This window comes from Pristiophorus japonicus, chromosome 2, assembly GCF_044704955.1.
Source record: "Pristiophorus japonicus isolate sPriJap1 chromosome 2, sPriJap1.hap1, whole genome shotgun sequence".
Classification (NCBI taxonomy): domain Eukaryota; kingdom Metazoa; phylum Chordata; class Chondrichthyes; family Pristiophoridae; genus Pristiophorus; species Pristiophorus japonicus.
The window spans coordinates 145,455,388-145,482,283 of NC_091978.1; the positions used below are offsets into that span (position 1 = coordinate 145,455,388).

The 26,896-nt window shown below is 44.1% G+C and overlaps 1 pseudogene; it reads left to right on the plus strand.

Annotated features, from left to right (window-relative positions):
- The first annotated feature begins 3,286 nt into the window (after nucleotides 1-3,286).
- LOC139253077 (U1 spliceosomal RNA) lies at nucleotides 3,287-3,426 on the plus strand (annotated as a pseudogene).
- The last annotated feature ends 23,470 nt before the right edge of the window (nucleotides 3,427-26,896 follow it).

The window sequence follows — 26,896 nt, forward strand, 5'->3', positions numbered from 1 at the left end:
TCAACGCGAGGGAATCATATCACCATTCGAATTCAACGATTGGGCCAGCCCGATTGTTCCGGTACTTAAGAGAGATGGCATGGTCAGAATCTGCACCGACTACAAGGTAACGATCAACTGAGTTTCATTACAGGACCAGTTCCCGCTACCCAAAGCTGATGGTGTCTTTGCGACATTAGCAGGAGGCAAGGCATTCACCAAGCTGGATCTAACCTCTGCTTGCATGACCCAGGAGCTGGCTGAGTCGTCGAAAAAATTAATCTGCATTAACACACACAAGGGACTGTTTTTGTATCACAGGTGCTCGTTCAGGATCTGCTCGGCTGCAGCCATCTTCCAAAGGAACATGGAGAGTCTGTTGAAATCGGCTCCACGCACCGTTGTATTTCAGGATGACATCCTAATCACTGGTCGCGACACCACCGAACACCTGCACAACCTGCAAGAGGTTTTAAGTCGACTAAACAGAATCGGACTCCGGTTGAAACGATCCAAATGTGTCTTCCTGGCGCCAGAGGTAGAATTCCTGGGGAGGAAGATTGCGGCATCAGGCCCACGGACTCGAAGACAGAGGCCATCAAGAATGCACCCAGACCACGAAATGTAACGGAACTGCGCTCGTTCCTGAAACTCGTTAACTATTTCGGTAACTTTCTTCGAGGGTTGAGCATCTTGCTCGAACTGTTGCACAAGTTGCTACGCAAGGGAGACGACTGGGTTTGGGGTCAAAATCAAGAGGCCGCCTTCAAAAAGGCCAGAAACTTGCTGTGTTCGAACAAGTTGCTTGTATTTTATGACCCAAGCAAACGTCTCGTTTTAGCATGTGACGCATTGTTGTACGATGTCGGGTGTGTTTTACAGCAAGCAAATGTAGCGGGCAAACTCCAACTGGTTGCATGTGCGTCAAGAAGTCTATCCAAGGTTGAAAGAGCCTACAGTATGATCGGGAAGGAGGCTTTGGTCTGTGTCTATGCATTAAAGAAAATGCACCAGTATTTGTTCGGACTCGGGTTCGAGTTAGAAACCGACCACAAGCCACTAATCTCACAGTTTTTGGAAAGCAAAGGCATAAACACCATTGGTTCATCGCGAATCCAAAGATGGGCACTAACACTGTCGGCCTACGATTATATGATCTGCCAGAGGCCAGGCACTGAGAACTGTGCCGATGCCCTCAGCCGGCTACCGTTGCCCACCACCGGGGTAGAAATGGCGCAGCCTACAGACCTGTGCCTGTTCATGGACACCTTCGAAAGCGAAGGGTCACCCGTAACGGCCCGCCAGATCAGGACCTGGACCAACCAGGACCCCGTGTTATCTCTTGTAAAAAGTTGCGATCTCAATGGGGGCTGGTCAGCGGTCCCAAGAGAAATGCAAGACGAGATAAAGCCATTTCACCATCATAAAGATGAAATGTCCATCCAATCGTATTGCCTCTTATGGGGCAACTGTGTCGTCCTGCAAAAAAAAGGCATGGCAACCTTCATATGCGACCTACACAGTGCCCACCCAGGCATAGTCATGCTGAAGGCTATCCCCAGGTCCCACTTCTGGTGCCCCGGCATTGACTCGGACTTGGAGTTGTGCATGCACCAGTGTAACATTTGCTCACAATTGAGTAATGCCCCCAGAGAGGCTCCACTTAATCTGTGATCCTAGCACTCAAAACCACGGTCCAGAATCCATGTAGATTACGCGGGCCCCTTTCTAGGCAAAATGTTCTTCATTGTAGTGGACGCCTACTCTAAGTGGATCGAATGTGTAATAATGGCATCCAGCACATCCACCGCCACCATTGAAAGCCTCAGGGCCATGTTCGCCACCCATGGCTTGCCCGACATTCTGGTCAGCGACAATGGCTATGTTTCACCAGCTCAGAATTCAATGAATTCATGACCAGTAATGGCATCAAGCATGTCAGGTCTGCCCCGATCAAGCCCACATCCAACGGCCAAGCGGAGCGGGCAGTCCAAACCATAAAGCAGGGCTTGAAACGCGTCACGGAAGGCTCCTTACAAACCCACCTGTCATGGTGCTGATCAATTACGGGACATGACCCCAGTCACTTACCGGGGTCCCCCCTGCGGAGTTGCTGATGAAACGTGCACAAGTGTCCACTCTGACCGCAACGATCAGGTGGAAACCAGGCGTTATCGGCAAAACATGTACCATGATCGCATAGCTGTATCGCGCGACATCAATGTAAACGACCCGGTGTTTGTGCTTAATTATGGTCATGACCCCAAATGGGTCACTTGCACTATTTTAGCCAAGGAGGGGAATAGAATGATTTTTTTGTCAAACTGCTTACCGGACAAACGTGCAGAAAACATTTGGACCAGACCAAATTACGATTTACAGGTAAGCAGGAACTACCAGGAGAGGATCTTGCCTTCAGCCATCCACCTACACACACCCAATCAGCAACAGACCTAGCTGCCAACCACGAGGATGATCCCACCATCTCCAACAGTCCAGTCAGACCAACAGCGCTGCAAGACAGCAGTGGCCCAACCAACTCACTCATGCCAAAAGTGACACTCAGACGATCAATCAGGGATCGCCTCAACCTGTAACTAACTCGCATCAAAAACTTTGGGGGGGGAATGTTGTCATATATGTATACTCTGTACATACTATGCTGGTACCACTAGAGGGTGCAACTGTGGGAGGCCCAGGCAGCAGCTATATGGGAGGCTGGTCACCACGTTGCTGCTTCAGTGTGCAGTTTGAATAAAGAGACTAAGGTCGCAGCAGTTCTCGGCCTCGTGGAGTTATTCTACAGATAAGTAGAGACACATTAAAAAGAAACAAATTTGATCATCTCCATGAACTTGTATTGTGAACATACAGATGCCAGCAGTTAAAGCATGTCACCAACATCCCCTCCCCCCACACCCCCACATCTGTTGTTGCAACCTTGATTTCCTGGTGTGGACAGTGCTATTCTTTGCGAGGTTCTGATGTATAACAACAAATAGAAAGTTTAAGATTGTCTTTTTATATACCATAGGTGTTATAGATAAGCCTGTCATCAACCAGAGAATTTGGAGAGAGCATTTACCATTATCAGTTAGTGAGGAAAGAGGATATGATAATGGAATTGGACATTTTAGATATTTGCTCAACATAAGATACACTGTGCATTTTGGCTGAACAGTACTAAAATCTGCTGAAGCTTCTACTGATAGGTCTTCCCCTTATCTTAAAGAGGTTCTTGTTTAGTGTGCAAGGCACATGGTACTTGGCAGTTAACTAATGAAAAAGAAAGGCACAGTACTTGTCTGATTGTACCTGGCAGGGGAGTAACCATGATCAAGAATTTTGTTCTCCCAGGATGAGGCTAGCCCATTGCACTTCGGGTTTGCTGACGCCTGCGATGTTCCCAAATGCGGGATACTCGACTGCAAAATTTGTATCATAGTCTTCATTCTACCAATAAATGTATCCTCCTCAAAGCAACATTCCTATCCTCTTCCCTCTGGAACTTGACCTAGTTTGAGGATATAGAGAATAACAAGGAAAATAATGAGATAGCAAAATTATTTCAAATTTGGTTAAATGGATTACATCATCTTTACTTCCCCAAAAAATCATTTAGGTTGTTCACTAAGTTTGCAGATTTATAAATAAGTTATACATAAGGAACGATTCTGGCTTCCTAACCATGGGGTGATCCTTTGGAGGAAAAATTGCTGGTATCACCAGCAACTCACCGACAACTCGGGTTAATGGCCGCTGAAAATGGATGAAGCTGGGGGTTAACTTACTGTGTAATGCCCTCCTGGGGGCATTAGTGCAGGCCTGGAAGTCGACGTTCCCGTCCTGAAATGACATCAGCTTCTAACATCCTCTGGAAGTGAGGCTGTGGAGTTCACAAGGAATTGTAGTTAATTTAAAAGGCTAGGAATTAATAGGGTAATGCCTTCAGAACTAATAAAAATTAAAATGAAATTGAAAAAATGCAATTTTCAGCCCTTATTGACTTTAAAAAAAAGTAACATTAAAAAGAAGTCCTAAATGGGAGTCTTCAGCACTTAAAGCTGAATTCCCTTTTGAACCACAAAAAATGGGAAAAGTGCTCCAGCATTAACAAAAATGGTTCAGGAAGCTAGGGATGGAGCACCCTGGGTCTCGCATGCAGCATTCCAGCTTTGTACAGGGGTCAACACTATAAGAGAGGTCTTCTGGCATGCACCTCTTGCTTTCCTGCCCTTCCCTCAGCACAACTCCACCTTTGTGCCTTCCTCATTTCACACACCCAAGAAATACAGCCTGTCCACCTAGTGTTTGACCAAGAAGATGGAGAGGAGAGTGAAGAAGAAGAAACAACACCGTCACTCGATTTGATACTCCCAGCCTCCGGCTCCTCAAGGTTGACCAGCAAGGCCATTTTCTGTGTCTGCCACTGAAAGTCAGCAGCTTTCCACCTGCCATGCTGCAGCCACTGGGGTAGCACCGCAAAGGCATACAAAAGACAGTCACTAAAAGAATGCGTAAGGGTGATGAGTTAATTTCTTGATGTCATATTGCAAGGATAGATGTATAAAGTTGGATTGGAAAGTTTACTTTGTGGTGGCTATTATTTCAGCATTGTGGCCAACTGTGATGGTCAGTAACAGAGGAAAAGTAAGGTGTGGGACAAATATTGAAAGGGGAATTGGGGTTGTGTTCACTGGTACCGCAGGCGGATGATTCCATCCCGGATATACCGGTGAGAAAGGGGCTATTTGGTGTGCATCCTTCTTTCTGCTTCCTCCTGTTCAGCTTCCTCCTCTTCCCTCTGTGAGCAGATGCTGTAAATCTCAAATAACAGCATAATATGTTGGAAATACTTAGCAGATCAGGCAGCATCTTGACCTGAGATGTGAACTCTGTTTCTCCACGGATGTTGCCTGACCTGCTGAGTATTTGCAGCATTTATTGTCTTCTCAGAGGCCTTTCTTTACCATCCAAGGCCTTGCAAGCATCCAGCAGTACTCCTTAGTCACTTAAAAAAAGAATGTAACATCTATTGCAGCAAACCATTACTTCAGTGAAATGAAAAAAGGCTAGTCCAAAAGTTTAAATGCAAACTGACTTAAAGGTTTGTGTGTCCCTTTAAGAGGTGCTGACAGTGCCCTGTGAGTCTGCTCCCATGTTGGGTTTACCTGGCAAGCTCTGAACTCAGCGCAAAGATGCAGGTTCGTCATGGTGACGATAAGTTTCTGTTGCACGCTGACTGACGTCACTTCTCCTTCATTTACTTTGCAGAGTGGTACATCTTTCCTGCAAGGCCTGGGAAAATGGAGGACGCCACAGGATCCACCATCAGTTGGTGAAAGATTGGCAGCTACCCTCTTTTCAACATTTTTTTGACTGTATAAAGCCCCCAAATTTTTAGCCCTTTAATTCTAATTTAGACCTTTTGGTCATCTTCTGGTTGATTTAAGAAGAGGCTAACTAAGATTGTTGTGACAAGAGCAGAGTTTTTCTGCAACATCAAATAGAGGGAAAATCTTTATTTTCCTTTCTATACTTTTGAAATGGCTAGAGTTAAAATGGAACTTAAGTCCCGTAACACAAATTCAAATTGGAAAAGCAGGCAGTTTCTTGATCATTAGATAAGATAGGATGCAAAAGCATTATTCTAGGTACAGCTCAAACGATTGCTCTTTTGAAGGCCAATGAAAGAAGTAAATTTCCAAATACGGGTCCACAATCTCCTATCCATTAATTTCAATTAAATTTGCCAATATATGCTGGTAGCAGTTGAGCTCCTTTGCTGCCAGCACATAATTGAGGCTCATATGTCGATGCCAACTCATGCCAAGCAGATAGGAATGTTTTCAGTTTCTAGAAAGTCTTAACATTTCTGAACGTAAGGAGAAATGTGATAGGTGGCCCATGTCGTCTCCAATACAATATACTCTGGTGAAAGATAACTGTTAGTCCATGGCACGCTATCCATGTCATGGCAGACAACAGTGCAGTTTTTAGTTCTTAGGAAACAGTCTACTTATGGAAACTGCCTTTTTGCTGTGAACATAAGTTGATAATGTTTCTGTACTGCACAATCAGATGCAGCAAAGGGTAGTGATGTGTTTGAAGTGGTGACATTTCGTGAGCAAATTTCCCCAGTGGGACTGTCTGATTTATCTATGGCATATGGAAGATAAGCGCTTTCATATCATAAAGGCTGCCTCATCTTTAAAGGAATATCATGTCTATTTGGCATTTTTTGTTTCTTAATATATTTTTTCATCATTTGAGCTACAATTTACTTTCGCATCGCCCAGTTACTGCCCGTTTTCATAAAAAATGTAAAATACCCCCCGTTTCGGCTCCCGATTAGCACTGGCAGTAATTTGGGCCAACCATTACCGCTGGCTTTGCTGCAAATCGCCCGCCCACTTTGGACATCCAGAAATGTTGAAAAATTAACTCACAGCGCTAAATTCCATTAAAATCTTTTTTTTATGGCCCGCTACTGCCCGTTATCACTGCGCTGGAAACCACCCATTTCTGAAGTACTTACCTGACTTGGGCCCAGTGTTAAGCCTCCCTCCATTTTGTTTGTACCTTGACAGTGGCCCAGAAGATCGTGGATAATGAAGAAGAGCAATTCTTGATGCAAATGTAATGATATGTGCTGTACATATTAACAGATGTGTGAGGTTTCAACAAGATGACCACCACTACTGTAGTTAAGTGATTCTTTTAGGATCTTGCAGAGACATTATTGGTGGCATTTCCCCAGCCACTTGAGGTGTCCACTGTACATGGTCCACGTCGCTGAGCCATACAGGAGGGTGGGTATTATTACAGCCCTGTAGAGCATGAGTGTTATGTATGTAACTATGTAATACTTGCCACCAGAGGGCGCGACTGTTGGAGTCCTAATGGTCACCTGCACACATGTGCCGGGCCAGTATAAAAGGTTAGCTGCCATGTTGTTTAGTCACTCTGGAGTTGTAATAAAGAAGAATAAGGTCACACTAAGTTTAGCTCACAGTACTCAGCCTTGTGGAGTTCCTGTATACCTAATAACTGGCGACGAGTAACCGAATACGAACCTTCACGCAACCATGGCTGCCGTTGGAATATTAGAGAGATTCGTAGAGGGTGATGATTGGGAAGCCTTCGTCGAGCATCTGGACCAGTACTTCGTGGCCAACGAGCTGGAAGGAGACACTAATGCGGCCAAGCACAGGGCGGTTCTCCTCAGCGTCTGTGGGCCTAAAATATATGGCCTCATCAAGAACCTGCTCGCACCAACAAAACCAACGGAGAATGAATATACAGAGTTGTGCACGCTGGTTCGGGACCACCTCAAGCCGAAGAAGAGTATCTTCATGGCCAGGTATCGTTTTTACATGCACTATCGCTCAGAGGGCCAGGACGTGGCGGATTATGTCGCCGAACTGAGACGCCTCGCAGGACCTTGCGATTTTGGAGCTGCAATGGGGCAAATGCTGTGGGACTTTTTCGTGCTGGGCATCAGCCATGAGGTCATTCTTCGAAAACAGCTAGTTGCCGAAACCCTAGACCTGAGCAGGGCCATCGCGATCACCCAGGCATGCATGGCCACGGACGATAACACCAAACAGATATCTTCTCAACATCGAAGCTCACCGGCAAGTACTGTGCATAAAATGATGTCGCTAGCAGGCCGAAATGCATATGGCAGGGCCTATATACATCTGCGGCTGCAAGACCTGTGATGACTCAGAGTCCGCTATCGGGGGTGAATGTGAATCCATTAGCATCATATTGACGCTGCGGGGTAATCATCGGGCCCATCAATGTCAATTCAAACATTATGTGTGCAAAGGCTGTGCAACAATGGGGCACCCCCAGCGAATGTGAAAATGTGCTGCGATACACCACGTGGCAGAGGATGATCGATCCGGCGTGCATCACGCAGCACAGGCAACTCAAACTGAGGAAGAAGTGTATGGGGTAGATACCTTCATCACCAAGAGCCCTGCTATAATGCTGAAAGTCAAATTAAATGGAGTTCCAGTATCCATGGAGTTGGACATGGGTGCGAGTCAGTCAATAATGAGCCAGAAGGCTTTCAAGAAACTGTGGGGCAATAAAGCACAAAGGCCCAAACTGAGCCCGATTAATGCAAAGTTGTTTACCTACATCAAAGAGCTCAGACCAGTCATTGGAAGAGCGGCAGTGAAGGTATCGTATGATGGAGCTGTGCATGACCTATCATTGTGGATTGTTCCAGGCAATGGCCCAACGCTGTTCGGCAGAAACTGGCTAGAAAAGATTAGATGAAATTGGAACGACATCAAAGCACTATCTTCAGTGGATGATGCCTCATGTGCTCAAGTGCTGAGCAAGTTTCCCTCGCTATTCGGACTAGGCATCGGCAACTTCACAGGCACCAAGGTACAGATCCATCTAGGCCCCGATGCACGGCCCATCCATCACAAGGCTCGGGCGGTTCCATACATGATGAGGGAGAAAGTCAAGATCGAACTGGACAGACTCCAACGCGAAGGAATCATATCGCCAGTCGAGTTCAACTAGTGGGCCAGTCCAATTGTTCCGGTGTTGAAAAGCAATGGCACGGTCAGAATCTGCGGAGACTACAAGGTAATGATTAACCGAGTCTCACGACAGGACTAGTACCCACTGCCCAAGGCGGATAGCCTGTTCGCAATCTTAGCGGGGGTGGGGGGGTGAGCCGTTCACCAAGTTGGACCTAACCTCTGCCTACATGACACAGGAGCTGGCTGAATCTTCGAAAAGACTGATGTGCATCAACACACACGAAGGGCTGTTTATATACCACAGGTGTCCTTTCAGGATTCGCTCGACTGCAGCCATTTTCCAGAGAAACATTGAGAGTTTGCTGAAATCTGTTCCGCGCACCGTTGTGTTTCAAGACGACATCCTGATCACTGGTCATGACATCATCAAACATCTACACAACCTGGAAGAGGTCCTAAGTCGCCGAGACAGAGTGGGATTCAGGCTGAAATGCTCCAAGTGTGTTTTCCCGGTGCCAGAAGTCGAATTTTTGGGGAGAAAGATTACAACAGACGACATCAGGCCCACGGACTCAAAGACAGAGGTCATCAAGAATGCACCCAGACCACAGAATATGATGGAGCTGCGTTCATTCCTGGGACTCTTCAACTATTTCGGTAACTTTCTACCCATGTTGAGCACGTTGTTAGAGCCTTTGCACATGTTGCCACGTAAAGGTGATGACTGGATTTGGGGCAGATCTCAAGACACAGTCTTTGAGAAGGCCAGGAACCTGCTATGTTCAAATAAGTTACTTGTACACTATGACCCATGTAAACGTTTAGTGCTAGCTTGTGACGCCTCATCGTACGGGATCAGTTGTGTGTTACAGCAAACCAATGTATCGGATAACCTCGAACCGGTTGCATATGCGTCTAGACGTCTAAGGCTGAGAGAGCCTATAGTATGGTCGGGAAAGAGGCATTGGCATGTGTATGTGGGATTAAGAAAATGCACCAATATATTTGGACTTCGGTTTGAGCTTGAAACTGACCACAAGCCACTCATTTCACTGTTTTAAGAGAGCAAAGGTGTAAACACCAATGCTTCGTCCCGTATCCAAAGACAGGCACTAACATTATCCGCCTATGACTATGTTATCTGCCACAGACCAGGCACTGAAAACTGTGCCGATGCTCTCAGCCGGCTACAATTAACTACCATTGGGGTTGAAATGGCGCAGCCCACAGACTTGCTACTGGTCATGGATGCTTTTGAGAGCGAGGGGGTCACCTGTCACGGTTTGCCAGATCAGGACCTGGAACAGCCAGGATCCTGTGCTATCATTAGTAAAGAGTTGCATCCTAAATGGGAACTGGTTGGCAGGGAAATGCAAGATGAAATTAAGCCGTTTCACCGACACAAAGATGAAATGTCCATCTAGTCAGATTGTCTCTTATGGGGTAATCGCGTGGTTTTGCCAAAAAAAGGCAGGGAAACGTTTATACGTGACCTATACAGTACCTACCCAGGCATCGTCATGATGAAGACAATTGCCAGGTCGCATGTTTGGTGGCCCGGCATTGACGCGGACTTGGAATCATACGTACATCAGTGCAACACTTGCTCGCAACTGAGCAATGTATCAAGGGAGGCTGCATGGAGTCTGTGGTCATGGCCCTGCAAACAGTGGTCCAGGATCCACGTAGATTTTGCTGGCCTCTTTCTAGAAAAGATGTTTTTAGTAGTAGTGGATGCTTACTCCAAATGGATTGAATGCATAATTGTGTCATCCAGCACGTCCACAGCCACCATTGAAAGCCTCCGGGCCATGTTCGCCACCCATGGCTTGCCCGACGTCCTTGTCAGCGACAATGGACCATGTTTTACCAGCTCGGAATTCAACAAGTTTATGACCCGCAATGGCATCAAGCATGTCAGGTTTGCTCCGTTTAAGTCCGCGTCTAACGGTCAAGCGGAGCGGGTTGTCCAAACAATCAAGCAGAGCATGAAATGCGTGACGGACGGCTCACTGCAGACCCGCTTGTCTCTCATTCTGCTCAGTTATTGGACGCGACCCCACTCGCTTACCAGGGTTCCCCCGGCAGAATTGTTAATGAAAAGAGCCCTCAAAACCAGGCTCACCCGGATCTTAATGATCACATGGAAACCCGGCAACACCGGCAGAACATGTATCACGATTGCGCGGCTGTTTCACGTGACATTGATGCTAACGACCCTGTGTTTGTCCTGAATTACGGTCATGGTTCCAAGTGGGTTGCTGGCAGTGTTTTGGCCAAGGAAGGGACTAGGGTGTCTATAATCAAACTGTTAAATGGCCAAATGTGCAGAAAGCATTTAGATCAGACCAAATTGCGATTTACTGACAACCAGGAATGACTTGAAAAGGACATCACCATCGACGATCCACCAACACACACCCAACCAGCAATTGCTGTCAATCACGAGGATGAACCCACCGTTCCTGACAGTCTGGTCAGACCAGCAGCGGTGCAGTGCAGCAATGGTCCGACCAACTCACATACGAGTTTCAAACACTCTTTTCCTCAGGCGGCTGAAGGCTGCACTGGAGGCGGTGCAGAACCTCGTAATCAATGTCTGTTCTTATTGATAAGAGGCTACCGAGATATGGAAAATGGTCCACATTGTCCAGGGCCACGCCGTGGATCTTGATGACTAGGGAGCAGTGCTGTGTGGCGAAGGCAGGCTGGTGGAGGACCTTTGTCTTACGGATGTTTAGAGTAAGGCCTATGCTTTCGTATGCCTCAGTAAATACGTCCTGGAGTTCAGCCTCTGTATGTGCGCAGATGCAGGCGTCATCCGTGTACTATAGCTCGGCGACAGAGGTTGGCCTGGAGACAAATCCCCTGGGAGGACAGATGCACCAACATTAGCGTCCTCGACCAGGCCAACATCCCCAGCATTGAAACACTGACCACACTTGATAAGTTCCGCTGGGCAGGTCACATTGTTCATGTCAGACACGAGACTCCCAAAGCAAGTGCTCTACTTGGAACTCCCTCACAGCAAACGAGCCAAAAGTGGGCAGAGAACACGTTACAAGAACACCCTCAAAGCCTCCCTGATAAAGTGCAACATCCCCACCAACACCTGGGAGTCCCTGGCCAAAGATCGCCCTAAGTGGAGAAAGTGCATCCGGGAGGGGGCTGAGCACCTCGAGTGTCATCGCCGAGAGCATGCAGAAATCAAGTGCAGGCAGTGGAAAGAACATGCGGTAAATCTGTCCCACCCTCCCTTACCCTCAACGACTATCTGTCCCACCTGTGACATGGACTGTGGCTGTCATATTGGACAGTTCAGCCACCTAAGGACTCAATTTAAGCATGGAAGCAAGTCTTTCTCGATTCTGAGGAACTGATTCTATGCAGAAAATTAACTTTTGTATCATTTGAATGTAATTGGGAGAACCTTTTGTTTAATAGGCTTTGGGCTGACGGTTATGCTGACTTTCTGCTATAATTTGGTTCTGTGTTAGCTGATTGACACTTCGACTCTGTGGAATATCACCTCACCAAAGTGCAAACATTGTATCAGGAAGTCTATGAAGGATTGTGACCTCTAAAAGCCTTGCAAATTATTGGATTGTGTAATAAAAAAGTTCTCATATTCAAAGGGGTATTCAAAGAGGCTCACTATCTCACACAAACCAGGCACTAAATTAACTCCAGGATTAAAGAGAGAAAGGAATTCACTGTCTCTCATGGAGGGGGGAGGGGTTGTGTCCATGCAATGGGGCCTCATTCCAAGTTACTGTTTGTACATAATGACCTGAGGGGGCGGGGGCGGGAGGGAAGAAGGGAGTCAGTCACTGAATGTGCAAGGAGAACTGAGTGGAGGGGGTGGGCTGTGGGGGAGAGAAAGAAAGGAGGGAGTCAGTTACTAGGTGTACATCGAAGTAACCATTCTTCATGTGGCTTGACAGTGTGGTCGTGGGGCTATTCAACTGTAGCAAGCTTCACAACGGTAATGTATGCACCTGTGAGAATGCTCACAGGTTGGTAGCGCATTGTAAATGGCTTACCCAGTTATGTGATGTTCACAAGGCTCAAGAAAACCCCAGTCAGTTGGGTCTAAGTCATCCAAGATAAGGTCTGAGTTAACAAGGGACACCCTCAATCACACATTTAAAGTTGTCTTTCCGAAAAGTTGTCAAATGGGATATATTTTCCCCTTCCCAGAAGTGAGTGAGACACAGTATAAGAATGGTTTAGTTGAATAAAATTTTATGTAAAAGTTGTAATTTTTAAAAATGTTAACAACCTAACAAAATAAATTTTTTTATGAATACAAATTTTGACGACAACAACAAACATTATAAAGAACCAACAGCAACACCAACAATAACATCAACAACAGTATAAGTAGCACTGAAAAGACCCTGCACCCTCCCACCATTCTACCCGCGGCCACCTTTCCTAACGCCTTTCCTCCCCAATCCCCCCCTCACCCTTAGCCCCGACTCCTTCCTCCTCCCGCTAACAGTACCCCTGGCCGTGCCTATATCGGGACCAGAACGTTGTGCAGAGCACCTCGAGCGTGACTGCTGAGGTGGGAGGGCAAAAATGGCAGCGCTATGTTTGGGGCTTCTGAAGAAGATGGAGGTGCTAAGGACCCATCTTCAAAGTTGGAAGAAACTGGTTCCTCCCGATGATCAGGTGCTGTCATCGTTGGTGGTACGGCACCTTGGGGTGAGGTGCCATATCCCACAACCGCTGATAGCCGCATTGCTTTAGTGGTCCGGGTGTTCTCCCTCACCGCAGCAATCAGCTCAGTCATGTCCTCCGATTGGCAGGCTGCTAAAGCTACAATGTTTTTGGACAACCCAGCAATGGACTGGAGGAGCTCTCAAATCAACTCGATGCTCATCCTGGACAGTGCCCCCATGTCCAGGCTAGCATCTGCCTGTCGTGCAGCGTTCCCATTTTGGTGGATCAGCGTGCGCTGTTGCAGTTCGCTTGGTCCTGCTTCCTCGGGCTGGAATCCAAGAAAGTTAGATTCTGATGAAGAACCGGTGGCCGCAGGGAGAAACGATCCTTGAAGTCCCGTCAGCCCACTCTCCTCATGCAACAACAGCGCTGCAACATTTTGAGGAGTGTTCTCCTGCAGCTCCTCCAGCACCATCTCCTCCACCACCATCTTTTCATTTTGTCTTCCCTGCAATGACTCCTCTCTGGGAGGGGCAGCCGGCTCTACCTATGCAATTGTAAAAACGTAATATTAATGGTTGCCGATAGGGGAGGGGAGGGGTCAGAGGCAACATCAGAGCAATTCACGTTGCGCAGGCTTATGTGGAGAACAAACATTTTTACTGAGAATCATTACATAAAAGTATCATGTACATGAAAGTACATGACACAACAGAATTTCAGTCCCAAACAGTTTGATTTCCAAGTGGCACAATGTGATCAAACAAAAAATCATGTGACAAGTAACAACATTTCTTGCTCCCAGCATTACATTACATTCTACATTATATTGCCATAAGATTGAATTACATGACCGCAGTACAGTCCAGGCACTATGCAGACTTACCCTCCGGGACAACTGGTTCGGCACCAACACACATGGTGGTGCGATCATGTGCCCCTGACAGGGCTGCAGCATGTTCCTCAAGGTCCGTGAGAGGAATAGTCTTGGGCGCACCACTACCTGCTTTGCGTAGCTCAGCTCTATTGCCGGCTCGTAGTTTCCACAAAGGTGACAAAAAATATATATGAACTAATTTGATAGCCAGTAATACAGCACACACATGCATACATACATACACAATATATTGGTACACATCCCCAATTAACCATCCCCCAGTCTTTTCATCAACAAGTGCACCATTTAAGTTTTGTTAGCACGCAAATGTTGCACGATGAACACATTAAAATACAGAGGACTAATACAATGGAATCGATGATGGGAAATAAAAATGACACCAAGCTTTACAACATAATAAAACATATCACTGCTTAAGAGTAAATTGTCAATGCATGAAAGTTAGTAATTACTCTCGCAGATCCAACAATGTCATTCCACCTTTTGCGGCACTGGTTCGGCCCCTGCATCACGGGCGCGACCGAGGACACCGCCTCAGTGATCTCTCGCCATAACCGCTGATACAAATGGTGACGGTTTCCCTCGCCCACCTCGTGTTAGCTGATTCCAATGGGCCTCCACTTTGCCCACCAATGACTCCAAGAAACGAATGGCCCTTTTTCTTCCACCTAGCTCCCGCTCCAATTCCATGGCTTGATTCTCCATTGTATTGATATATATATATATATATATATTTATTTCAATTTAAATATTTATTTATTATTTTAGAGATTTATTATTATAATAATTATTAGTTATAATATTAATTATATTATTTTATAATATGATATAATTGTCAAGTAACTAAATATTCCTCAAAAAACCTGAAAAATCCTCACAGCTCCTCTCACTGACATAAACTAACCTCTGCCGCTTGAAAATGTTGAGTGCCATCGGGTCGTCGATGGCGGCAGTGAAGCGGTGCGGTAGTGGAGTTGAGCGGGCGGCCAAATCGTCGAACAGCTTACCTGTAGAAAGGAAAGCAGGACCTCTGTCCAAAATGGCCGGAAATGTGCATGTGCGGGGGTCACCCTTGGGGGTCATGGGAGAATGGCCGCGCATGTGCAGAGAAGCATTTCCGGCCATTTTGGACAGAGGTCCTGCTTTCCTTTCTACAGGTAAGCTGTTCGACGATTTTAGTCCTGGTTTGGCCGCCCGCTCAACTCCACTACCGCACCGCACCGCTTCGCTGCCGCCATCGACGACCCGAAAACCTCGGGAGTGCTCACCGTCGGTATTTCGCCGGTTAAAAAGACGCAACCACCGGAATACCGTATTGATCAGGCTGGGGCGATCCGGATGCAAATTCCAGCCCATAATCTGTTATCTCAAAACTTTAAAAAATGTCTTACCAAAAGCAATTCCAGTATAACTATACCTAGCTTCATTTTTGTTTTAATTCTCTTTTAACACTGCTGAAATTTCTGCTGTATACTTACATATTGCAGTGTGATAACTAACTGAGACAATGAGCTATTTGGGAACCATGGGAGTATCGTCTGTAACAATTCTGTCTTTTCAATATAACACTATCAGAATGCCTCTGCCAGATTCATGAACAGCAGATTACCTTTGTTGCCTGTCATAATGAATATTTTGCTACATATTTCGAATGAAACTAGTCATGAAAACAGTTCTATTAAAACTGCCATATTGAAATTGCAGCTACTCTTGCAGTGCCTTGGCTGGTTAGATGGAGGATTGTGAATGTCGCTGCACAGAGCAATGCACATAACTAATAGCCATTTTGAGGCTCAGATTTGGAAAGAACACACACAAGATGGTTTACTACTTGTTCAATTTTGAGTCAGATTTCAAATGTAGTTCTTGGAAAGCCTCCAAATCTGTGGCGAGAGGAAATCTCACCTGCCACGCTTTCTATTAATATATACTCCACTGTATTCTCTAAAATACATCGATTAAGCAAATAGCAATTTCTGAAAATGATGTGATTATCTTCTGAAAGGTCACCCTGATAAAACAACAATGAATAAAGTTGTCTCTAATTGGAATGGTAAATTTGCTGTCAGAGTTGGAGATAATTAGCACAAGAGGGAAGAAAATTCTTGTTTCATGCCTGCTCCTGCTAAATTGTGATGGAATGGAATTGTTTTCAAACATTGGATCGCACTTATGCAGAAAGTATACCAAATTTTGTACCAATCTTGCCTACATTTTGTGTGGAGCTCATTTGCCTGCACTATAAGGTAAAAACCAGTGTAAAACAAGTGAAAATGCAAAATTATCAATGGGGGTAATAGACTGGGCTGTTGCCTTCTGCCATGGTGCCTCACTCTCAGAGCCTGTTCCCTCTGCTCTTCTCTTCCTCTCATTATGATGCCGAACAGGAGTATGCCCATTGGGCCATTCATCTGCTTAGTCCTTCTGGACATGGTGGGGAGAGAGGAGCGAGCAAAGGAGAAGAAAAATGTCAGGTTCACTGAAGCTGACCGCATTACAGTGAAGTACAATGCAGGTCTCAGTAAGAACAATTTTTAAAAAGTATCTCAAAGAAAATCACTATCAAACTCGAGAAAACTCAGTTACATTGATATCAAGTGATTCTGTGCTGCGCTGTAACCATTTTACATGCAGAATGATCCTACAAACAGCTCTGAGATAAATGATCAGTTAATCTATTTTTATGATAATGATTGAGGTAGGAATGTTGACCAGCTTCCTGCTCTTCTTTGAATAATGTTCTGGCGTCTTCAATGCCCCAAAACACTGTACCAGGCAGAGGGAGACGAGATACTCCCTGAAGGCTCATCTGAAGAACAAATAACAGATTAATGGCAAGGTATCTATGTCTGCAGTATTCACACCTGAAACATTGGTCACTCACAGTTGAAAATGGGTGTGGGGAATGTAGGCTGACCCAGTGATGCCCAATGCCTGGCTAATGCAATTTACAAACCAGCCTGTAAGGTGGGCGTGCTGCTCACGCACTCAAAATAGGCAGGAAGTTGCTTAAAAATGCAATTGATGGGATTGAAGGCTGATAAATCCCCAGAGCCTGATAGTCTACATCCCAGAGTACTTAAGAAAGTGGCCCGAGAAATAGCGGATGCATTGGTAGTCATTTTCTAACATTCTATAGACTCTGGATAAGTTCCTATGGATTGGAGGGTAGCTAATACAACCCCACTTTTTAAAAAAGGAGGGAGAGAGAAAACAGGGAATTATAAACCAGTTAGCCTGACATCGATAGTGGGAAAAATGTTGGAATCAATTATTAAAGATGTAATAGCAGCGCATTTGGAAAGCAGTGACAGGATCGGTCCAAGTCAGCATGGATTTATGAAAGGGAAATCATGCTTGACAAATCTTCTAGAATTTTTTGAGGATGTAACTAGTAGAGTGGACAAGGGAGAACCAGTGGATGTGGTGTATTTGGACTTTCAAAAGGCTTTTGACAAAGTTCCACACAAGAGATTAGTGTGCAAAATTAAAGCACATGGTAATGGGGGTAATGTATTGAAGTGGATAGAGAACTGGTTGGCAGACAGGAAGCAAAGAGTAGGAATAAATGGGTCCTTTTCAGAATGGCAGACAGTGACTAGTGGGATACCACAAGGTTCAGTGCTGGGACCCCAACTATTTACAATATATATTAATGATTTAGACAAAAGAATTGAATGTAATATCTCCAAGTTTGCACATGACACTAAGCTGGGTGGCAGTGTAAGCTGTGAGGAGGATGCTAAGAGGCTGCAGGATGACTTGGACAGGTTAGGTGAGTGGGCAAATGCATGGCAGATGCAGGAAAACGTAGATAAATGTGAGGTTATCCACTTTGGTGGCAAAAACAGGAAGGCAGAATATTATCTGAATGGTGACAGATTAGGAAAAAGGGAGGTGCAACGAGACCTGGATGTCATAGTACATCAGTTGGCATGCAGGTACAGCAGGCAGTGAAGAAGGCAAATGGCATGTTGGCCTTCATAGCGAGAGGATTTGAGTATAGGAGCAGGGAGGTCTTATTGCAGTTGTACAGGGCCTTGGTGAGGCCACACCTTGAATATTGTGTACAGTTTTGTTCTCCTAATCTGAGGAAGGACATTCTTGCTATAGATTGAGTGTAGCGAAGGTTCACTGGACTGATTCCCAGGATGACAGGACTGACATATGAAGAAAGACTGGATCGACTAGGCTTATATTCACTGGAATTTAGAAGAATAAGAGGGGATCTCAGAGAAACATATAAAATTCTGACGGGATTGGACAGGTTAGATGCAGGAAGAATGTTCCCGATGCTGAGGAAGTCCAGAACCAGGGGTCACAGTCTAAGGATAAGGGGTAAGACATTTAGGACCGAGATGAGGAGAAACTTCTTCACTCAGAGGATTGTGAACCTGTGGAATTCTCTACTACAAAAAGTTGTTGAGGCCAGTTCATTAGATATATTCAAAAGGGAGTTAGATGTGGCGTTTACGGCTAAAGGGATCAAGGGGTATTGAGAGAAAGCAGGAATGGGTTACTAAAGTTGCATGATCAGCCAGGATCATATTGAATGGTGGTGCAGGCTGGAAGGGCCGAATGGCCTACTCCTGCACCTATTTTCTATGTTTCTATCTTGGCTGTAGGATCACAATTACAATTTTCGGAACAAACGTGATCGATGCCACTCACAAAACAGCCCAGGTAATTTTTAATCATTCATTTTGTGGGGCATAAATCCTCCTCTTGGCCCCACAATAAAGCTCTGGCCTGCTGCCAGTCTGTGTGTGCCCCCCCCACCCTCTCAGCCCACTGCAAAACCAACCTGCTGGTTGGCTCAGCATGGAAGCTGCCCGATTTCTGTGTCTTCCCACACCGACGAGATGCAGCAGGTTACCCATTTGATGCCCGCAGCTCACCAGCAACAGTCAAATAAGGTTCAGCCAAAAATATTTGGGGCCTCTCAACGCCGGCATTGGGTGGGTGGCATAGCCGCTTCGCTTGTTTCGTGCACATTTGGGATGGAAGTTGAAAATCAACCCTTCTGTATCCGATATGTTCTATATTCATATGCTATTGCAATGATTTAATTCTTTAATAATGTCTGAAAAAGAGGAGGTTTTCCTGGATCTGTGCCCAGGCAAACTGAACCACTTGGGAGCAACAAATGTTGCAAAATCAGATGGGGCACAGCACACACCTGTAGAGATACCCACTAAATTACTTAAGATGAAGGGAAAACAGGCAGGTCCCATCTCGCCTGATTTTCCCATATTTACAGCACCCAAGTGGTACAGTGCACCCGGGCACAGATCCAAGAAAGGTATATAAAAAGGAAAAGAGTGACTAAAGTAAATGTTGGTCTCTTCGAGAATAAGACCGGGGAATTAGTAATGGGGAACATGGAGATGGCAGAAACTCTGAACAAATACTTTGTATCCGTCTTTACGGTAGAGGACACTAACAATATCCCAACAGTGGATAGTCAAGGGGCTATAGCGGGGGAGGAACTTAATAGAATCATAATCACTAAAGAGGTGGTACTCAGTAAGATAATGGCAGATAAATCCCCTGGACCCGATGGCTTGCATCCGAGGGTCTTAAGAGAAGTAACGGCAGGGATTGTGGATGCATTGGTTGTAATTTACCAAAATTCCCTGGATTCTGTGGAGGTCCCTACAAATTGGAAAACTGCAAATGTAATGCCTCTATTTAAAAAAGAAGACAGACAAAAAAGCAGGAAACTATAAACCAGTTAGCCCAGCATCTGTGGTTGGGAAAATGTTGGAGTCCATTATTAAAGAAGCAGTAGCAGGACATTTGGAAAAGTAAAATTCAGTCAGGCAGAGTCAGCGTGGATTTATGAAGGGGAAGTCATGTTTGACAAATTTGCTGGAATTCTTTGCGGATGTAACGAACAGGGTGGATAAAGGGGAATCAGTGGATGTGGTATATTTGGACTTCCATAAAGCATTTGACAAGATGCCACATAAAAGATTATTGCACAAGATAAAAGTTCACGGGGTTGGGGATAATATGATGGATAGAGGATTGGCTAACAAACAGAAAATAGAGAGTAGGGATAAATGGTTCATTCTCGGGTTGGCAATCAGTAACTAGTGGGGTGCTGCAGGGATCAGTGCAGGGACCCCAACTATTTACAATCTATATTAACGACTTGGAAGAAGGGACCGAGTGTAACGTAGCCAAGTTTGCGGATGATACAAAGATGGGAGGAAAAGCAATGTGTGAGGACACAAAAAATCTGCAAAAGGACATAGGCAGGCTAAATGAGTGGGCAAAAATTTGGCAGATGGAGTATAATGTTGGAAAGTGTGAGGTCATGCACTTTGGCAGAAAAAAATCCAAGAGCAGTTATTATTTAAATGGAGAAAAATTGCAAAGTGTTGCAGCACAACAGGACCTGGGGGTACTTGTGCATGAAACACAAAAGGATAGTATGTAGGTACAGCAAGTGATCAGGTAGGCCAATGGAATCTTGGCCTTTATTGCAAAGGGGATGGAGTATAAAAGCAGGGAAGTCTTGCTACAGTTATACAGGGTATTGGTGAGGCCACACCTGGAATACTGCGTGTAGTTTTGGTTTCCATATTTACAAAAGGATATACTTGCTTTGAAGGCTCATTCAAAGAAGGTTCGTTCAGAGAAGGTTCATTCAGTTGATTCCGGAGATGAGGGGGTTGACTTATGAGGAAAGGTTGAGTAGGTTGGGCCTCTACTCATTGGAATTCAGAAGAATGAGAGGTGATCTTATCGAAACATATAAGATTATGAGTGGGCATGCAGAGAGGAAGTTTCCACTGATAGGGGAGAGTTGAACTAGAGGGCATAATCTTAGACTAAGGGGCCGTCCATTTAATACCGAGATGCGAGAAATTTCTTCTCTCAGAGGGTTATAAATCTGTGGAATTCGCTGCATCAGAGAGCTGTGGAAGCTGGGACATTGAATAAATTTAAGATAAAGATAGTTTCCTACCCGATAAGGGAATAATGGGTTATAGGGAGCGGGCAGGGAAGTGGACCTGAGTCCATGATCGTATTAAATGGCAGAGCAGGCTCGAGGGGCCGCATGGCCTACTCCTGCTCCTATTTCTTATGTTCTTATGTTATGTTAAAACCTCCCCTATAAAGACCTCCTGAATTTAGATGTCAAAAGAGCTATTTTCCTACTTTAATGATGTAGTGCAAAATAATTTTTCAATGTTTAACAAATTTCAAAAATAGATATGCCTGTGAAAAAAATAATTTAGATCTCCCTCTAATGAGGGTTCTGGTAATGAGAGTTTAGGTACTTATGTTCTTCCAAGTGAAATTGTAGCCCATTAAAGTCGGGTTGTTTTGGTTGGTGATGCGCGGATCCATATCTTCAATAAAATGTCAGTAAATTAGTGAGTGCAAATAAAACACTTATCCCATTACCTTGGAACTAAAAATGTTTCTTTTTTGTTTTGAATTTAATGAAAAATCATTAGCCACCACATTCATTGCGTTTAGGCGATACAGTTTACTTGTAGTTCCAAATTTTGCAGTTAATTTTCCCTTATTGAAAAAGGAGGCAGAGAAAAAGCAGGACAGTATAGACCAGTTAGCCTAAGATCTGTCATTGGGAAAATGCTGGAGTCTAATATTAAAGAAGCAGTAGCGGGACATTTGGAAAAGCAGAATTAAACTAAGCAGAGTCAGCGTGGTTTTATGAAGGGGAAGTCATTTTTGACAAATTTGCTGGAGTTCTTTGAGGATGTAACGAGCAGAGTGGATAAGGGGGAACCATGTGGTGTATTTGGATTTCCAGAAGGCATTCGACAAGATGCCACATAAAAGGTTTCTGCACAAGATAAAAGTTCACGGGGTTGGGGGTAATATATTAGCATGGATAAAGGATTGGCTAACTAACAGAAAACAGAGAGTTGGGATAAATGGGTCATTTACATTGGCAAACAGCAACTAGTGGAGTGCCGCAGAGATTGGTGCTGGGGCCTCAACTATTTATAATCTATATTAATGACTTCGATGAAGGGACTGAGTGTAATGTTGCCAAGTTTGCTGATAATACAAAAATGGTTGGGAAAGCAAGTTGTGAGGAGGACACAAACAATCTGCAAAGAGATATAGACAGGCTAAGTGAGTGGGCAAAAATTTGGCAGATGGAGCATAATGTAGGAAAATGTGAGGTTATCTACTTTGGCAGAAAAAAATAGAAAAGCAAATTATAATTTAAATGAAGAAAAATTACGAAGTGGACATAGTCTCAGAATAAGGAGCCGCCCAATTAAAACTGAGATGAGGAGGAATTTCTCCTCTGAGGGTTGTAAATCTATGGAATTCTCTGCCCCAGAGAGCTGTGGAGACTGGGTCATTGAATATATTTAAGGCGTTGGTGGACAGAATTTTGAGCGATAAGGGAATAAAGGGTTCTGGGGAGAGGGCAGGGAAGTGGAGCTGAGTCCATGATCAGATCAGCAATGATCTTATTAAATGGTGGAGCAGGCTCGAGGGGCCAGGTGGCCTACTCCTACTCCTATTTGTTATGTTCTTATTGCGAAAAAGCAAGTACGGGGCATTGCTTTGCGACTTAATAACTCAGCTTATGTAACTACTTGATATGACATAAACACAGATATGGCACAGTAATACAACGATATTCCATGTATTCAACTGCAATAAGCTGCAATGAAATAGTTATTTTTAATGTGTGTTGTAACCATGCATATTCCCTATTGTAATAAAGTTAGCTCTGGCTGCTCAGCAAATGAATACAGAAGAAAAAGTAGATTTTTTATGCTTACTAACACGGTTACTACAATTATCCTGCTTTTGCAAATAACACATTTAAAAGGGGGAAGTGGGCGCCTCGTGCCATGCGATGTTTTACTCCTTTAAAGGAGCTATATAAATGCAAGTGGTGGTTGTTGTGCAATATGCTGTTTCATCCTACAATACAACAGTGACTACACTTCAAAACTACTTCATTTGCGTAAAGTGCTTTGTGACGTTCTCTGAAAGGTGCTATATAATTACAAGGCTTCCTTTTCATTCTTTTAATCATATGACCAATCTATCCAATGATCGAATGACCCCATAGATTTTTCTATTTTTCTTCTGTAACATCGTTTTGGATTGATCCTATACATGAAAAAAAGCTTTTTCCAGCAATAGCATCATCCTGTATTTAATGCAAGACCATTGAACTGAGTTTCTGAAATTTTATTTGCGTTTTCTTTAGAGAACCAAACTTTCTTCTCTAAAGTTTCAGGAAACTCTTCTGACTTGCTGATGCCTATGGGTGGTGCCCCAGGTGCCGACTGAGTGATCATGGGAATTCAGTGCATTAGAGATTGCATCTTCAATATCCAGGACACCTCAATATATCCAGAACACCTCAATGTGTCCAGGACACCTCAAACGCCCGGGATGCATTCAATTTGTGCAGAGACCATTACATATTTTATGGAAAGAATAGATGAAGGGCGGCACTTTCAACTTAGGAGGGAGTTGTCATATGAAGAAAGGTTGCGCAGGTTGGGCCTATACTCCTTGGAGTTTAGAAGAATGAGAGGCGATCTTATTGAAACAAATAAGATTCTGAGGGGGCTTGATAGGGTAGATGCAGAGAGGATGTTTCCCCTCATGGGGGAATCAAGAACTGGGGGCAGTAGTTTCAGAATAAAGGGTCACACATTTAAAATAGAAATGAGAAGGAATTTCTTCTCTGAGGGTTGCGAATCTTTGGAATTCTCTACCCCAGAGAGCTGTGGAGGCTGGGTCTTTGAATATATTTAAGATGGAGATAGACAAGATTTTTGAATGATAAGGGAGTCAAGGGTTATGGGGAGCAGGCGGGGAAGTGGAGTTGAGGCCAGGATCAGATCAGCCATGAACTTATTGAATGGCAGAGCAGGCTCGAGGGGCCAAATGGCCTACTCCTGCTCCTATTTCTTATGTTCTTATTTCTTATGAGTGTAAAATGGGTGGTTTCAGATTGGCCACCAGTTATACATCTTGTCCAATTTTCCTTTCCATTGAAGGCCGATCCACTGTCATCCATTTTACACCCATCATGGAAAGTGAAAGTTCTACCCAAAGATTTGCGTTAGAGGAAGATAAAGAGCATTAGGGAGATAATGGGGAAGTGAATTCATTACGGATTGCTCGATCAAAGAGCTGGTATAGACATGATGGGCCGAAAGGACTCCTGTGCTGTAAACTTAACTATAGTTCTGTGATTCTGTTTCCCAGTATCAAAGCGAGTGAATTGACAGTAACCACTTTCACTAGCTTCAGGTTTTGACTCTATGGCCTTGGGAATAGATTTCCAAAGAAACTATTTGTAATTCACTACCATTGTTTCTCTCCTGGCAGCCATCCAATGAAGTGAAATTCAGGATAGTCAGCCTGCCAGCCATAAAACAGAGCATTCAGCTGGGTAAGTGGCTCTGTGTGATCAGTCTTTAAGATGTCCACATTCAGATTACCATTCGGAACAGTAGTTAGTGCCAAGTTCCAAATGGAGCATTAGTTACCAGAACTGGGTGCATTTCTGAGAACTAATTTCAATCCTAATGTCTGGTGATGACAGCTTGTGTTACTATTTGTGGGGGTAAAAAGAAGACTTCTCTTCCTCAAGGTGGACTCCCTGATATAAGGAATCGACACCTGCCCGTATTGTATAGCGACCATGGAATCACGCAGACGAAACCTCGGTTAACCGGTTTTTATTCGAACATGCTCTGGAAATGTTCCGATGAACACTTCTCAGAACAACAGTTTGTAATGACAGTTATACATTTTCTGAGGTGCTATCAGTGAAGTTACATTGATTTGCTGACTCTTATCAGACTAGCTCGGAGTGGTTCTTCCCCACCTGTCCATCTCTCATCACATGTCACCCTTCTGGAATATGTTCAACTTTGCCTCAGTTCCTCATGACATGTGAATTGACCTTGCTTCCCAGGGTTTTCTATCTTTCTCCACTGCCCTTGTTATTCAGTACTGAGTGTATGTTTTTATCTTCTATCAGTCTGTGCTAAGGTTCAATGCAGTGTTGGCTACTTATGATGGTTCATTAACCATCAAGCTTTGCAACATAGCAAACTTTGCTGTTTCCCCTTCTTAAAACCCATTCAAGCAAGTGCATAAGCGTGCTTTACATACATAAGCCCTACAATTCAGTTTGGGTATCGGTTTTCCTTACACTATTTAAGGTACTTATGAGCATCATTATTTGCATGGATTTCAGGAAAGAGCCATTTCCTAAGAAATAGAATGGGGTGGAAATTTGTCTGAGCCCATTTACAGCTGTGCAGGCAGGCATGCCCCAACTGGGAGCCCCAAGGCAAGCCCAATTTCGGGTCAGACTTCTTTCAGATGTTCTTGGGGCAATGGACGTTGGTCCCCAAAATTGTGCCCTGTTGCGCCCGTTTTATGGCTGTTTCTATCCTGATGACTGCTCACCATACAATTGAAGCAAATATTAGCCAGATGGCAGGTTTCCTTCCTTAAAAGGCACAAGTGAAGCATTTTTCTGACAATCCAACAGCTTTTGACGACTATTATTGATGTCAACTTTTTACTTCCAGATTTTTTTTAAACTTAATTCAAATGCTCTACTGGCACGGTAGGATTTGAACTCACGTTCTATGGATTACTGGTCCAATTACATCATCAGTATTCTACCTGTATAAATTGTATCGATTATTCATCACATTTGATAACAGCTACTTGAAGAAGCCATTTAATAATAGGTGTAAAGTAAAGTTTTACAAAGTCTAATTTATCTTTTCTAAGGCTTTTGGGGCACTTTTAGTTCTCGGGATCCTGTGCAGACTGTCGTTATCTCATCTAATTATATTAAAATGTAAGAATTTATTCCATCCAGATTACCATTAATTCATCTCAACCTTCAATTCTCATCTGACCATTTTCATATTTTTCCTGCGACAAACCTACATTCTTCTAATTATGTGGTGAATCAGGAATTGATCCAAATCCTTTTGAATATTTCAATTTGGTCACTATTTGCTGCACTAGGTGGCAATCTATTCCATAAGCCAATAGTTATAGGAGTAACTAAGTTTATTATTTATCAAGTATAGGTAATTGTTACTTTAATGTTTGTATGTTGAGTTTATAATCACACTCTGCGGTTTTCCTATTCTGGTTTTGCACAAAATACCAACAAATATCCACATGATTAATTCCTATTATTATTTTATATCTTTTCATAGTTCACTGATCCAGTATTTGAAGTTATCTTTGTTGCATTTTGTCAATTAATTTCCCTTATCCCGATAACATCTTATAGATAGATTACAACTGGACAGTAATCTATATGAGATCTGACAATCTCTTTGCAGACCAGCAGTGTCACTTTATTTTAATTTATGGATTTAATTTAGCTTTGCAACTGCTGCCTGCATTGTGACAACACTTTTAGACCTGAAAATTCCACAGGACTCATCTCATCTTCTGCCATAACTTTGGGGGAGCGACTGACGAAATCCCCAGAGAGAGGGCATAAATGGCCATTAATGAAATTTCTGTGGGGGTTCCACTGATCTCCTGCCATGATTTCAGGGAAGGCCCCAATGGAATTTCCAGGCCTTATGTTCAGCTAATTATTACACCTAGATATCTTTCCTAACTTAATATCACCTGCCAACTTCGATATTCTATTTAATATCTCAGTCATTTTTAAATACAAGCTAATCTCCCATTGCATTAATTCTGGGTGATCTGGGATCGAAAGCATGGTTGTAATGATTGGTTGCTAAGTTAGTCTGTCCCTTTAATGCCACTCTCTGTAGGAAAATGGTACAATAGGGACATCCTGAAATTAATTAGA